The sequence below is a fragment of the Sarcophilus harrisii genome, chromosome 6 (genome assembly GCF_902635505.1).
Source record: "Sarcophilus harrisii chromosome 6, mSarHar1.11, whole genome shotgun sequence".
NCBI lineage: Eukaryota > Metazoa > Chordata > Mammalia > Dasyuromorphia > Dasyuridae > Sarcophilus > Sarcophilus harrisii.
Genome location: NC_045431.1, coordinates 90,746,647 through 90,763,053, shown reverse-complemented (window position 1 = coordinate 90,763,053; position 16,407 = coordinate 90,746,647). Strand labels below are relative to the sequence as shown.

Below are 16,407 nucleotides of genomic sequence, written 5' to 3'. Positions count from 1 at the left end.
AGTAATTGGGTAGTTTTCCAATCATATCTCATTTCCATCAACTATCCAAATGCTCCAAGATCACAAAAAACATAGCTGGAAGGGTAGCAACAGATGACATCTTCTCCACCAATTAGCACTCTAAAGCCCCTGGGCACAAGACCATGTATGTTAGATAGGGCTTTTATAATACAAAAGTGAAAAGCTGTAAAGCTATTTTGTTTAGACAAAGACTTTAGATTCACACCACCCTTTTACAAATGGTAAAAATAAAGCATTGGTTGTAGAGTCAGAAAGCTTAAATTCAAATGCTACCTCTGGTCCTCAGCATGTTATATGACCCTAAGCGAGTCATTTAACCATTCTGAAGCTCTTTTTTTTTTTTTTCACCTGCAAAGTGAGGAAGTGATTGGACTAGATAGTCTGAGGTCCCCATTCCAACTTTAGATCTATATAAGCTTACAAACCCTTCTTGATGCCTTCATCCACTGAAAAGCACACCCTTTACTAAATCTTACTTGGACAAGAAAATCTTATGTGCATGTTCTCATTTTCCCCTCCTGAATGTGAATGTTGATTTTTCACATGGAAATGCTTCTACCAAATGTGACTGGAGAAACATCAAATCTCTTAATAAAATGATTTCACAAAAATAAGTTATATTCAGATTGCTTTAGTGAGTGGCTCTATTTCAGGGAAATAACACTGTACAAGAAAGTCAGAATTCAAAAAGATCTTGATTGTCTAGTACAATGAGCTAAATCTAGTAAAATGAAATTAAAGATGAGTAAGAAATAGGAGCAATGGCTATTAGTTGTATAGGCAAATTTTGGCTCAAAAATTTCCTAATGATTAGTAATATCCAAAAGTAGAATGAACTGTTTTGGGAGATGTAATAGTTTCCATGGTCAGTTAAAGTCTTCAAACTAAGTTAGCTAAATGATTCAATTGTTGAGAATGGTTCCTATATGGATTATAGACCAGATGGACTCTTGAGGTTCTTTCCAACTCTGAATGTTTGTCAGTCTATGAATTGGCATTTATCTCTCAAGATAAGGGAGTTGATTAAGAGGGAACAAACAAACTTGAAAATGTTAACTTTGTCAAAGGGGTAAAGGAGAAGTCTTGACAAAATGCCATTGGGAAATTGAAGGATAGAGATTGACTTTATTTGAAACGAAATTTTCATGGAGGTATAACCTGATCTGCCTTCTTAAAGAAAGATTTCAATCACTAGAAATGCAGTAGATACAAGCTCTTTGAAGATAGGACTTAAGTTTTGTCTTCTTATTCTCAGCACATGGCACAAATGCTAGAATAGTACTTATGATACTTAAAATGAATTGAATTAAAATGAGCAAGTGCAATTGAAGTGTAAGGGAGGATCACAAAAAAAAAAAATGTGTGAAATGTGGTAAAGTAGAGAATGAAATCAAGGATCAGCTAGCTATTCAAGCTAACTGAAATGTCCAACTGATATGACGAAAAAGAGAGTTTGGAGACTGGAGCCAGATTGAAGTAAGCCTTACATGTCAAGATACATAATTTTTATTTAATTCTACAGGCAATAGGGAAACAATGAAAATTGTTTTTTAATGTTTTATTGAAGCTTTATTTTACATTGCTGTCACTTTCCAAAAAACCCACCCCCAGAAAACCTTCCCTTGTAACAAAGACAAGCAATTAAAACAAACCAACAACAATTACCTCATTATGCATTGGTAGTCTACTCCCTCTCCTAAAACACAGATTTTTCCACATGGGAAGAATTGGTCAGAACCAGACAATACTTTGAGAAATATCCATTAGGAAAATTATTTTGAAAGCAGTGTGAATGATGGTTGGAGACAAAGACTATGAAGAAATAAAAATTTATTGCAGTAGGTCAATAGAGATGAGGGTCTAACAAGGGGCTATAGAAGGAATCACAAGATATAGAACTTGGAAGTACCCTTGGATGTGCTCTAGTCCATCTTCCTTATTTTACAGAGAATACATTGAGAACTGTATAAAATTACATGGATAGTAAGCTTCAGATAGCATATTTATTATCTGTATAAATCTGGACAAGTCAAATCTTAATTTTTCTGGTGATTTATCTTTATGTGTCACATGAGGAAGTTAAACTAGATGGACTCTGAACTCCTTCTCACTCTAGATCTATGTTCTTATGATTCAAATTCAAGACTTACATGACCAAAATGATCAACAGACTTAAATATATAACAGATAAACTAGTCTAATAATTTCACATCATGGGTAAGGAAACTAAGGATTAGAGGTTGGTTAATTTTTTCTATGGTCACATATCTAGTGGACCAGAGCCAGAGTTGAAATTAGGTTATATGACTCAAAATTCATTGCTATTTCCCCAATACCGTGGTGTTCACTTAAGATAACATAACATAGAAAGGGGAATCTAAATGAGTATGAGTAGTAACTAAGTAGGAAACAGTCAAAAATAAAACTAGGTGTTTTTAAGCCTTATTGACCAAGGAAATAAGGATGTCTTGAAATAAGCTGGGAAGGATGACAGTTTTGAGGGAAAGATAAGTTATCTTAGGCTGAGATACAACTTAGATACCTCTGCTGTAGATGTACAGCCGGCAAATGGTGATGCTGGAATAGGATTTCAGTAAGAACTAGAGCTGAATATAGAGATTTGTGATTCATCTACATAGAGCTTATTGGTGACAATTAAAAGAAATGAGATAAGGACAGACCCTTGAGGAACACCCATACTCAAGAGTTCAGAAATAAGACAATAAAATCAATTTGGTAACCAAGGTGTGTGATCAGGCTAGTAGGAGAATCAAGAGAAAGCAGTATTATAGAAAATTAAGGGGAAAAAAGAAGAAAGGACTCAGTGTCAAATGCTGCAGAACAGTTAAGGATGAAGACTGAGGAAAGGTCATTGGATTTGCCAATTAGAAAGTTTTTGGTGATGTCGGAGAAAGCAATTTCAGTATTAGGTCAAGTCAGGAGCCAGATTTTAAGGGAATGAGTAGTAAGTGGGTAGCAAGGCAGTGGAAGCAGAAAGTGAATACTAATTTTTCTTTATGATTAGCAGTGAATGGCAAAGTTGGGGAGAGATGTAAGACAATATCTTGAGGGAATGACAGGATCAAGGGAAGATTGTTGTTTGCTTTAAAGGATAGAAGAAATCTGAGTATAATTGTTTGCAGGAAAGAGCTAAGGGAGGAAGAAATTGATATAGCTGATATAGCAAGACCCCAGAAGGGAAGGGAAAAGAAGGGATGGGATCAAGGCTACAAGTGTCTGGCTTAAGCCTTGGCAAAGAATAGGGCCACTTCTTCATCTGAGACTGGAACAAAGGAAGAGATGACAAATGACACAGGGTTCTTCAGCTTCTTCTGTTATTCTTTATTCTATTCTTCCATTTATTAGAGTAAACCCCTCAAGAAAACCCATTTTCTACTTTTCCCTCCCTTGCCCCTACTTTCCCACCTTACCTTTTCATCCTTCACTCCTCTTCTCCCTCCACATAGTTTGAAGTAGTGGATGGTTTGGAGCGAGTGCAAGAAGGGAAAGTCAAATGGTTGTTAGAGGATGGTAGGAGCCCCATTAAGTTCTCACCTTTATCTACCACAAGCCTTCATATGAAGTGCTTGAGTGTGGAAGTAATAATGACCTGATCTGTTTGTGTAGTTCTATGTGTTTGTAAAAGCTTAAAAGAAAGTGCTTCAGCATATAATTGAATTTTTTTTTTTTTTTGCTCTCAACCAAGTAGGATCCTTATTTAGAGATTAACTTTTTCTTAACTCTATGACATTCAGATGACCTAAAATGATAATTCATCTTGATAATTTTAGCATTTTACTCTCTTCTCATTGGTACAATTAGCAAACTCACTATTTAAGCATGATAAAACATATTTTAGTTTTGTATGAGATTGCCATTGATCATGTACAGCTACTATTAGATTTATCAGATAAAATTTACAAATATATCTTTTGAATTAATGAGCTTAACTATATTAATAGTAATTGCTGACTTCATATTTATAGATGCTATAATATCCACCTTTATTTATTTGAATTTTGAATACATTCTGAGTTTCTATATCTATACAGTAGAAACACTCATGATTTTTCAACAAAGATGATTGATAAAATGATTCAGCAATATATGTGTGTAGGTGTTATTTCATACTCCATAGCATGTGGGCATTATTTGTGATAAGTCAAATCAAATAAAAACCTTCCATGTTTCAGGACAGGAACATACAGGGCAATACAATTTTCAAATCTTTCCAGCTCTACTAGGAATTCATTTTTTTTACCCATAAACTAGCACTTTTTCCTTGAAAAGATATGGAACCATTTCCTGGACAGCTGCAGACTTAAAAAATTTTTTTTAATACTGCCCATTCCATTTGAACCAACATCAGCTTTTCAATGAGTTTTAGTGATTATTGTAAACAGTACTCAAACTATCCAGACCTTTTCCAATTTCCAGATTATTTAATAACATATAGACTCCATATCATATTAGGGACCAGAAATGCTGCTTTTCTTCTTTAAGGTTGGTTAGCAAAGTCATTAGCAAAGTAAACAATTGGTAAGCATAAAGAACAAAGCAATGGCCTTATACTATAAATCTTTTCTAGAAAATGAAGTTATTATTCCTGAGCCATCAAATGGATGCTTTTAAAAATTAAAGAAAAAATTAGTAATATATGAATAAGCATTAAATGAAAAGATGAACATTTATAAAAAGGCACACTAACAAAACACTCAACTTTTTAGTTAGCATCCTTAGAAAGTTTTTGTAAGCTATAAGTATCAAGAAGTACTTGTTAATTCTTTGCATTTGTTTTGATTTAAAGCAATACTAATTTATTAAATACCACATATATTAAAAATGACATAGTTCCCACCTTTAAGGATATTATAATCTCATTATGTAGATGAGACTTGTATTTTAGTAAATATAGCATAAATAAGAAATGTTTTAAATTTAATGAGAATTTGATAAAGGAGGAAGAAAATAGGAGGGGAAAGAGACAGAGAGGGATCATTTCTGACTACAGAAATATAGGAAGGGAATGGTACCTGAAGTGTACCTAGAGTAATAATAGAAAATGATTTCACTGGGTGGGAGATGTACCAGGCCTAGAGCATTATATGTGCACAGAAATAGACATAGAAAACAATTGGTTGGAATCTGAGAAAAGATATTGGTTGGAATATGCAATAGAGAATATAGAAAATAAGGCCAGAGGCTGACTACTGGGGGGGGGGGGGGGGGGGGGGGGGGTGGAAGAGGGAGAAGAATTAAATATCCAGCTCTATGAACAGGGGAGTATGATCTTTTCATAATTCTGCATTAGGAAAATTAACCTGGCAAAAAGGATGGATTGCAAAGGATAGAAGTTGGTAATAGGGAAACTAGTGAAGTGGCTACTATAATAACGTAGGTGAAAGGTTTTGAAAATCTAAATTAGAGTGGTGTCAGTGTAACTATAAGATAAAGAGCAAATCAAATGTAAGATTGAGGGAGAGAGAAGAGTCAAGAATGATTTCCTTATATCTAATCTTGGTGACGGGATATTAGTGACATTAAGAAAATTGGAGAAGTGTATTGGTGAAAAGAAAATATTTATAATTCTTTTGTGCTGATTTAAAGTTACTAAAATATATTAATTTTAAGTATAATTTATATAATTTAAGTGTAATAACAATATACAGATTTACTGGGGAGGGGAAGTGCTTATTTTAGAACTGCAACAAGGCACCTATATATAATCTATAAAAATGTTTTTTTTTTTTAATTATTCATCATCCTTTTACTAGATTACATAGGAATGTCAGAAGGGAGTAAATTGTACACTTGTCAGCATACAAACAATTAAGCTATTCTTAAGAAATTAAGAAATGTGTACTTCCAAATTTCCAAAGCCTTTCTCTAATTTAGCTAGATTTACTTTCCAATTTTTTTTTTTGTTGTTGTTGCATGGCATGTTTCCATAGCTACGCTTTAGTGAGATAATAATTGTATAGGTTGATCATAATTCCAGAGAAATAGAGAATAATATTTTAGAATATTAGAATATTTGACTTGGTACAGTATTAAAGCAAGTTATTCCAACCTATGGAAATTCTTTTAAACCTTAAAGATTTACTGATTGCCAGAATACCAATATACTTTTTAAGGCATAAATAAAACTAATTGATACTCCTCTTTTACTCCAGTTACTAACCCTTTTTTTTATTCTAGTTGCTAACCTTAACTCTATTATTAATACCTGAACTAGTTTTCCTAAATATGATCAATGATAATGAGACTGAAAAACATCCTAAAATTATTTCTTCCCTTTGTCAATGTGTACAATTGATATTCATCTATCAATAATTTTGTCTTTGGTTATTAAAAGCAATTGTTTAATGGTTCAAGATTATTTACTTAATTTTCTAGAAAAAAAGGTTTGTAAAACCATTGCTCCTTACCATCAACTTTCAATGATCCCTTAATATAAGATCAATTTTACACTATGTTATATAGGTATTAAGAATGAGAACTGGCCCTGCAACTACATTGGTAATGGGAATTCTCAGAGGAGAAAACTCCTCTAATAATACCAATCAACTCCATTCACTGGAACTTATTTGTCTTAGATAATTCCCTGGAGCACTGAGAGGTTAAGGGACTTGCCCAGAACCACAAGCCAATATGTACCAGGACATGAAATCAGGACTTCTAGTGTCCAAGGCCAGTTCTTTATTTACTATATATACCATGTTGTTACTTCTATTAAAATATCTCTTTTAAATGGCAGAATTCTGGATAATTTAAGTGCTGATCACAGTATGGATCACAATAGATCATTGTGATTATTTTAAGTGGACTGGGAAATAATAAAAAAATCTTCTCATATTAGCATGGACCAGGAGGAATTGAATTCATTCACGTCTTTGAATAGAAAGGGTAGGTTTACAGGCAAAAGCATGGATTCTTAACAAAGATGAGGCAAGACATGCAAATACCCCAAACAAAATTTCAAAACCCATATGCTTTTGTTTAGAGACTTTGAGTCTTCACTGTAACACATGAGATGGAATATGGAATTTGGAGGTATTAAAAAGTATGAGCATTTACAAATATTAATATTTCAACCCTTCATTAAATACCAGAACCTGGATTCTTGAAGATCATCCAGGAAACAAAAGCTCAGGCAGGTTCTACCAAGATAAAGAAGCTTTGAATATGAGCCAATGATGAAAACCATGTCTTGTCTTTTAAGAATGAATTAAGTTCAGAAAGGCTCCTTGAAAAGATGGTAGCTAGTTGCTTTTGTAGGGGATGGAGGGAGGAAAGAGCCACATTAGCTCATCAAGCCATCTATTAAAGTATGGCTAACATTATAACTCACATCACTAGAGGGAGTACCCATATATACCGATGACATTACAGATCTTTTGAATTACATTAAAATTCCTCTCATATTATACTTTATATTGTTTGATATGCTCTAGATCCCATCTAATTTGCCTGACCTTGGTTTGGTTTAAAACCCCCAAAATCTGTGGAATAGGTGATAAATCTGGATCCAAATCATGTGATAGTATCTGCATTGATCAAGATTCAATATTTTGAGCTGCTATTTAATTATCTGGGTAGACAAATATAATAATATCAAGTTATTCAAGTTCTTAAATAATGCTTTTTTTAAGACTCTTAAAAATACATATAAATACTCTTCTTTAGGAGTCAAAACCTTTAGTCCTACCTAGTTACAATCAATAACAGTTACCTGGAGAAGCCATTCCTGAAGGTATAAGACCAATTCAGCTCCCGATCCAGAGCCCAAATCACTGGCTCTCTTGGCTGCGATCAAACCATTGGCAGTCACCTGGGGAATTGATTAGTGAAGGCTCCATCATACAGACAATCTAATTAGAACTGTGAAGCTGTTACTGCCTGTCCACTGTTCTTCATTTTCTATGGCTAAGGAATCTCTCCAGCTTACTTCCTAATTTCCTATTCCTCTCAAACTCTTATCCAAAATGTACAGCTCTTCCAAAAGATTATTTCCCATTACTTATCTTATCCAAAATATTTACTTCCCTCTTTGCTTTTTCCAATAGTAATACCATGACCCATGTTAGCAAACTCCTCCAAATTCCCTATTGCCCTCTGCAACACCTATTCTGTTGTCAATAACAGACTCCATTTTATTCTCAGACTTTTTTGCTTGTTTTTTTAACCAAATTCTGGCTTTTTCAGAAGGAAAATAATTTTTTATTTTTTTCTGATTGCAATTGGGATTAAGTGACTTGCCCAGGGTCACACAGCTAGGAAGTGTTAAGTATCTGAGATCAGATTTAAACTCAAGGCTGGTGCTCTATCCACTGCGCCACCTAGCTGCCCTGGAAAATCTCCCCCTTCCCCCAATATCCTTTAACAAGACTGTCCAAAGCTAACCACTTTCCTATTTCCCTTGCCCTGTTGTGCTAGAAGGAATTGTTCTCTTACTGATATTTTCAGACTTTTATTGGTTCAGACCAATACTCAAAACCCTATTTTTCTTCAAACTATTCAACTAAACCATACTGATCTTTGTCACTGCCACCAACTAACCTGCAAATCACTTTCTCACTTTTAATACAATTTTTCTTGTGCTATACTATCATCCTAGGTGACTTCACTAATCATATAGGTAACCCTTCAAATACTTCAGTCTCTGTTCCCTAACCTCTTCAATTTTACTAACTTCCATCTTCACTATATTCCAGTTATTTAATGGTGTAACACTTAAAACTACTGAATCTCAGAATTACTTAATTTTCTTTTTTTTTGACTGACTAGACAGTGTCCTATTCTCCAACTTTCACATCCCCATTCCTTTTGAAGTCATTGTGCCTTCCCTAGGACTATCGGTTCCCTCTCTATTTTCCTAGTCATTACCATTGTTCTAACTATGCTCAATGTATTTTGTTTGTGACTCTACTTCAGTCTTAAATCCCTACCTCTTTTAACATTTCATTGTTCACTTTCTCATAATTTCAACCCTGGGAAACTTCATTTTGTGCCTCTACATTGCTAACTGCTTGTGGGGTAAGAACAGACCCCTGAATAAATTTTGACTTTCCCATCTTCCTTACCACTCCCTTTCCTACCCAAACCATATAATCATTTGCTAAGTCCTAATGATTCTTTCTCATATCTCTCTCTTGTCCATCCCATCTTTTTGACTTCTACTACTACTACCATCCTCCTTTAAGTCTTCATTTCTTCTTTCTCACACCATAACCTTCTTAACTATTGTTGGTTTCTCAGGGTCTTCAGAACACTATTATATTCTCCTTAGGATTCATATCCTTCCACAATCTGACTCCAACTTGGCTTTTTCCTATACTAATCCCCTTCTTTTCTATGGATCCAACAAACTGGATTATTTGCTATTCTCTGATCTTATTCTATATTCTCCCACAAAGTGCCTCCCTGTTTGAAATGGATCCCCATCTCTCTCTTGAACCAGGAATGTACAATACAATCCCATCTTTTAAAATAATTCTTTTCCCATAAAATGTGGTTCAAACATCCTATCTTCTTTGATACTGATCCCTTCTAAACAAGATGTAATATGTTCTTCTATTTTTTTTTCATACCACACTTAGCTCTCCCCTATGTATTCAAGTGCTAGCCTTGGAGTCAGGAAGACCTGACTTCAAGTTCTATCTCTGATCCATACCAGCTGTATGACCCTGGACAATTCATGTAGGCTTTTAGTGTCGTGAAGCAATTCTCAAAGACAGTAAATTACTGAAGAGGTGTTGAGCATATGTTGAGTAGAGGAAGTTTCCTCACAAGTAATTCCCTACTGAATCCGTATCTCCCCCCCCAAAAAAAAAAGAAAAGGAAAAAAAGACTTTTATTACAATTATTTGTGTGCATTTCATGTCCCCTACTACATTTTAAGTCTCTTGAAGGCAAGGACTCTATTATTTATTTTCATATTCCCAACAAGTATCAAAGTGTTGCATGACCTATGTGTATGAATACTTAATACATATAAAACATTAATTGGTAGTAACACAAAGACAAATAGGTTGATTTTTGTAAAACATTTATAGGAAATTAAGACAGTATTCATTAAATATAAAATAACTTTAACAACTATAATGTGATAAACATGATTTTCACATGCACAGAACATTTCAAAAGATTTTTTTTGGGGGGACTCAAAAGAACATATTCAAAACAACAATATGATAGAGCAGAATGACTATTGTGCTGGGAATTAAGAGCATCTGACATAAGTTTCACCAGTTGGGGACACTGAATAACTTATTTCATCTCTCTGGGTCTCTACTTTGTAAGTGTCAAATGATGAGGCTAGATTAATCAGTGGTGGTCTACAAGGTCAGCCCAACAAAAGCCAAGGCCACAGGATTTAAGAGTTGTAAAGTGTATTAGAGGGCATCAAATGGTACCTTTCAATGTGGCTATCAAGAATTCCAGAATTTCTTACTCTATATTTGGATATAATGTTGTGAAACAAGTATACTATAGCAAGTACTCAATGTTACATTACATAATCATACAGTTAATTACTAGAAGTAACATATAGTGTTGTTATATCTTTAAGTGTTCTAACTTTAAAGTGAGATATCTATCTATCTATCAATCTATATATATAATTACATCCCCAAGGAATACATCAATTTACACAAATGAAAGGACTAATTTATTCTTCAACTCTAATCATCCAAACAGCACCATAGCCCATGGCTTTTGCTTGCAAGAAAAATATAATTAACCGAATTCCAAAATGGAATGGTTAGACTAAGCCTATAAAGACCACTGAATTCAGAGTCTATGGCTTTTTTGTGTGTGACTGTGTTCGAATCCTCAATTCTTCATACACTCATAGCTCCATAATAACAATTAAGTCATACTGTTAATCATAAACATATGTATATCTATGTGTGTATATATATAAAATATAAATTCTATTAGTAAATATACACTTTCTTCCCCAAACTTGGTTGCAGTTATTTGCAGATGGGTAGAAAACACCTACCTAAATGAGAACAATTTCCTGAAGTCTTCCTCCCGAACGATTTCCTATGTCTGTATTAAGGTGCAATTGCCTAAAAAGAAAAAAAAAAACATATATATATATATATATATATATAAATATAAATAAAATTATCCTTACTTTTGTTAAGTTTTTTAAAATATTGTGAAACTTAAATATTGATAATTCGGATATTTAGCTCTTTTAATAAGCAGCTGAAGAAAAGAAATTGGTAAAAATATTTCCTTGGGCAACTAATTTTCCTCCTCTGGCAATTAGGGAAGCCATGTATAAAATATTAAGTTTTGGGCATAGACTAAGATGTTATGACAAATCTGAGAAGGTGTGTTTAGAAGTTTATGTCACACAGATTGTTATGACTACTTTTTTATGTGATTGTATAAGGTAGGGAATTCAAATATTTGAATTAAAATCTTTTGCAGAGACTATAATATAACATTTGGATAAAATCAAAATTGTTCAGATTAAAAAGCACAGTATTGTCAACATTAGTTCCAAGAATAAAATGAATTTTTGCAAATATTTCCTATAATCACTAAAATGAGTTATATGGATTATATGTGTGTGTGTGTATTATATATATATATAAAATATATATATATATATAATACATATAATCTTAAAAGATGTAGATTTGTTTACCTAGTGCATGAATCCAATGGGATTGTAAAATATGTACCCTTTCATATTATCTGTTTACAAATAACAAATAGATTGTCACCTCTTCCATGCTTACATAGAGCTAATCTAGTTATTTACAAATATAGTTTCCCTGAAAATGAGTTTAAATACATTTATAGTAATAGGGAGCACAGTGTTAATCCAAACTGAAACAATCTTGTAGAGGTCAAAATTCGAAACTAAAAAACAATATATTATTATAAGAAGTGATTAAATACATTGTATTCATCAAATGTGAAAGATGAATCCAGTAGCAAATGGCTACATATTATATAAAAAAAAATAATTACTGGAACACATTTATCAATTTAGATTTAGACATTTAAATAAAATAAGCATTTTTAAATGCCCACTATGTGCAAAGAATTGTATTAAGCTAATGAATTTATTTTATTGGACAACTACAGAAAGGCAAGGTATTTATTATGAAGAAACCCTTCCCTTCTTTGGTCTCCCTTACAAATTTGAGCAAATGCTTTCAAAATGGTTGTCTTTGGCAAGAACAAAGCATTTGCTTTAAAATATTTCTTTCACGGGCAACAAATGTTGACATCTGTATAATAATCACCTACTTTTTGAAGATTTCACACTATTGGCTCAGCTTCTTACAACTTCCATCTTATTAAAAATAAAACCTTTTTTTTTTAAAGTTCCATTTATATAACTGTAAATATGAAATATGGACAACAATGGAAAGGCTAATTCTAAGAGACAGATCTGTTGACACATTTGGAAAAGAGGAAGGGAAATATTTATTTCAGATATGACTGTAAATAAATTAAATTAAACAAAGCATTCATTTATAAACTTGTTGCATTTAATCATAGCAAAGTACAGTATCCAGAAAAATAACTGTCACATGTGGCAATTTTCATTCTGCGCTATGCAGTTGCTTAAATGGTACTAAGATGACATAGCTTGCAATAAAAGGTTGGAAGTAGATAATTTTAAAAGTCTCTACAAACTATGAAATATAATTTAAAGTATTTATCTGCTTTGGTAGCTTTTGGGGTGGGGGGAACAGGTAAAGGGGTTAGGTAAGGACTTGCTGGTGAGAAACAAGTGGCACTGCAGTTGGTTACATAAGCACATATATATGCATGTCAGGTTCTCATGTCGCCCTCTCCTGAATTTCATGCAGACGGTTGGTAAACATCAGTCTATAACGCCCCCACAGTCTTCATCCCTGTCTCCATCTTGGGTACCTTGATTTCATATATTCGTTTCCTCTCAATATTTAATGTACAAAGCTTTAAAAGGTACAAATAATGACTTATTTAATATAGAATCTCAGACCTTCATAGTAGTAAAAGGACTTCAGTGGCTATATAAACCAACCCTACCTGAATGGTAACCTCATCTACAATTATCCCCAACAAATACAATTTCCATTTGAAGAAAATAAACTGTAGAATTTATTTAAGGCTACAATGTGATTAACCAACCACCATTCTCTCTACAGATGGACAATCTATTATTACAGAAATATAAGTCTAGCAAATGTTGCACAACATTTTGTAGTATTCAATGCCAAAGAGTAAATCAGTTGTTCCTACCAAAGGGAGCTAACAGAACTAGGGTACACTCTAGTGGAGCTCTGTCCAAACGACTGAGTTATATAAGGATCAATGATCTATCTAGGGTTTCTAAGAGACTTAATCTCTTCCTACTAAGAAATCTTTTATTATCACCTTTATTACTGTAAAAGAGTTCTAGAATTGTCGTATCATGATTAATAAGCAGTTTTCAATGAATATTCAGTTTAAGACATATAGAACAATTTTAACACATACCATCCTCAAAAACCATAAAATGCCAAAAAGAGAGGAAAATCAGGGTGGGGCAAAGTTTGGTTTCTAGTTCAACCCTTATGCTTCAATACTGAGCAATTCTTGATTCTTCCTTTCTAAAAAGTCTAACTAATTCTACTACTGAAATAATTCTTGAAATTCATCCCTTCCTTTTCACTTCCCCCACCATTTTTCAGTCCTTAATGAGTATAACAGTCTCTGAATTGGTCTGCTTTTCTCCAGTCCATAAGAATACCTGGTTGCCAGATGTATTTTAAGATTTCTACTCAGTCTATTCTTATATTTGAAAACCTTTTAATGGTTTCCATTGTTTAAACTCCTTAGCCTGGCCTTCAAGGCCCTATCATATATCAGTTTTCTGACCTTGAACAACAGTCTCCTTAACAGTCATGGCTTTAAATTTAAATATAACCTTATTTTATTCTTCATCAAAGCATATTCTCTTTTTCTTTGCCTAATTACACTTTTTAACATATTTTGAGACTGAACTCAAATATCACTTTATCCAAGATAGCCTTTTTTAACATCTTCCCCCCTCATATGTGTGATATCAATGTGTGATTACACACATTTGTTTTGTAAAACATGCAAGTAACAATATGAATTATAACTACATATATTGTTTTATCCCATTACTAAGCTATATAAATTCTTTGAGGGTAGGAACTATCATATCTTTTTATGTCTCCCAAGACTCAGCAACAAGTACTTGATGAAATTACCTGTTGCTTTACGTGCATTTTTATATAAGCATCACAAACAATACAGACCCCTCCCCCTTAATAAATACTCCCAAATATCAAACCTCCTTTTATCTTTAAAGGTAAGCTTAATAGTAAGAATGGCAAATTTCATATATCCTTTAGAGTATAGGACCCAAAGGAGGATAAAAAAGGTTTTTTTTTTTTTTTTGCCTTAACACATAAACATAAACAAAAAAGCATTTTTTTCTTACAAATGCCTAATACATGCTAAATAAACATTAGAATTATTTTATACTCATGTTTCCCACTCAAATCTATTGAATCTTTTAAATTATCTATACTAATCAATCACTGATTGATTAACTGATTGATTTCAAATTGTCTTTGCTAATGAATGAGAAACAAAATACCACAGATTCTAGAGGGTTTTAGAAGCCAATTATGATGTTGATTTACTTTCAATGGGTGGCATTCAAAAGATTTAACTAGAAATCCAAGACACACCAAAGGCAAATACAGAGTTAAACTTAATGCAGGTGCAATGTAACAAAATCTTTGCCACTAAGAATATTCTTCCTCAAGGATTACAAATACCGATTTTGTCACATATAAATCTCTTAATTATTGCTCTTACTTTTGATAAACATTTATAGTCACTGAACAGCAATTCCAGCATTAACAAATTCAATACCTTAACAATAAATATGAATAGTTACTTTTTAAAATTCAAATTTTCTTTTTCATTCCATAGTTGTCTATGTTTGCGTCTCAATTTCCTCAAATCTTAAGAAATCCTATTTGATTTCATCACCAACCTTAGAATTATGCACCATCACATCTCCTCTAATCCAGAAAACAATCTATTGCCAGACGCAATTTTCCAATCCGTCATTTCATTAACTCATGCAAACAAAAATTTCCTTAGAGCACTTTATTTTTATACTATTCTTATGAAGTCACACATTATATTCTTATTACTTCATCAGCTTATAATCCCCTCAGTTCCTAAAGACTTCATATATTTTGGTAAAACCGAAATTTTAATTGGAAGAAACATTCACTCACCTGTGCAATAATTTATAATAACCTACTGAAAATGCATCAAGCCTAATCTCCCTTTCATAACTTTCTTGTTTTTTTTTTTTTTTAATAACCTTGCCCAACCCATCCTTATTTGGGAGGACAGCTTTATTTACTACTATTTCCCAACAGGAAGCCTTCACTCCAGTTGGCTTGTTCTCATTATTTCATGAATGTGCTATATTTGGTCCTGCCTTTACTTAGGATATTTTTCTTCACCCAAAATAACCTGACTCTCCCCATCTTTTCCAATTCTAGTCATTCTTTAAAGTCTTTTGACTCAGAAACAATTTTTCTACGGAAAGCAAAACAAATACGCAACTCTTTACTGTTCCACGAAGCTCTTAGAAGCCCCTTTTCTTAGTTCCTCAAGACCCCCACACCGCTATAGTCGACATCGCATAATTTTCCCTTTCCCCGTATCATTACTTAATTTACCCAAGAATCACGTCTTTATGCGAATCCTCAATTTCCCCCTCCCCTCAGCAGTGCAAAGCTGGGCACAGAATAACCGCTCAATAAGTATTCATTTTGTGGTCGCTGACATACCTGTGGCCGGAATGATGCCCTGACAGGGAACCAGAAAGTGCTGCCCTCACCACGTAAGCACTTCTCAGCGTCCCCTGCTAAGCGTCCATATTTACGTTTCCTAGGCAATGGCATCCCACCCATTCTGCGTAAGAGGGGTCGTTGCAAAAAGGCGGCCTACTGTTCTCCGCACTCCCGGCAAGCTTCCAACAATCCATCGGACACCGCTGCTGCTCTCTTATAGATTCTGAAAGAAAGGTACACACTGTGAATATAGCGGCATCACAAAAATTTTGGTGAAATAAGCTACAAAAACGTTTTACAGCATAGCAATCAGGCCTCTAAAAATCCACCGACTCATTGCCCTCTTTCCCAGAAGCGCCAGCTTCTGGCATGATGACGCCATTGCGTTCTTCAACGTGACCTCACGTCGGGGACAGCACCAACGTGCTGCCAGCTCAGCAGCCATTACGTCACCACGTTCTACCGCAACGCATTGCCGTATTGCGGCAGCGTACTGCGTATTCTATATACAAAATTTCCCCAGCAACAGCCTGGC

At 33.8% G+C, this 16,407-nt stretch overlaps 1 protein-coding gene across 9 annotated transcripts in view; it reads right to left on the bottom strand.

Annotated features, from left to right (window-relative positions):
- NPY5R (neuropeptide Y receptor Y5) overlaps positions 1-16,407 on the bottom strand; it is a 162,964-nt gene that overhangs the window by 146,022 nt on the left and 535 nt on the right. For 3 of the 9 annotated variants that reach the window (XM_031941521.1, XM_031941525.1, XM_031941523.1), the window contains exons 1-3: positions 15,870-16,293; positions 11,027-11,096; positions 7,754-7,852 (exon numbers count right to left, since the gene is read on the bottom strand). The gene's annotated coding sequence lies outside the window, so the exon portion shown is untranslated. Of the gene's footprint in view, positions 1-3,452; positions 3,479-7,753; positions 7,853-11,026; positions 11,097-15,869; positions 16,294-16,407 lie in introns of those variants that run through there. The other 6 variants (XM_031941524.1, XR_002770589.2, XR_001121275.3 and 3 more) reach the window with 6 other exon arrangements.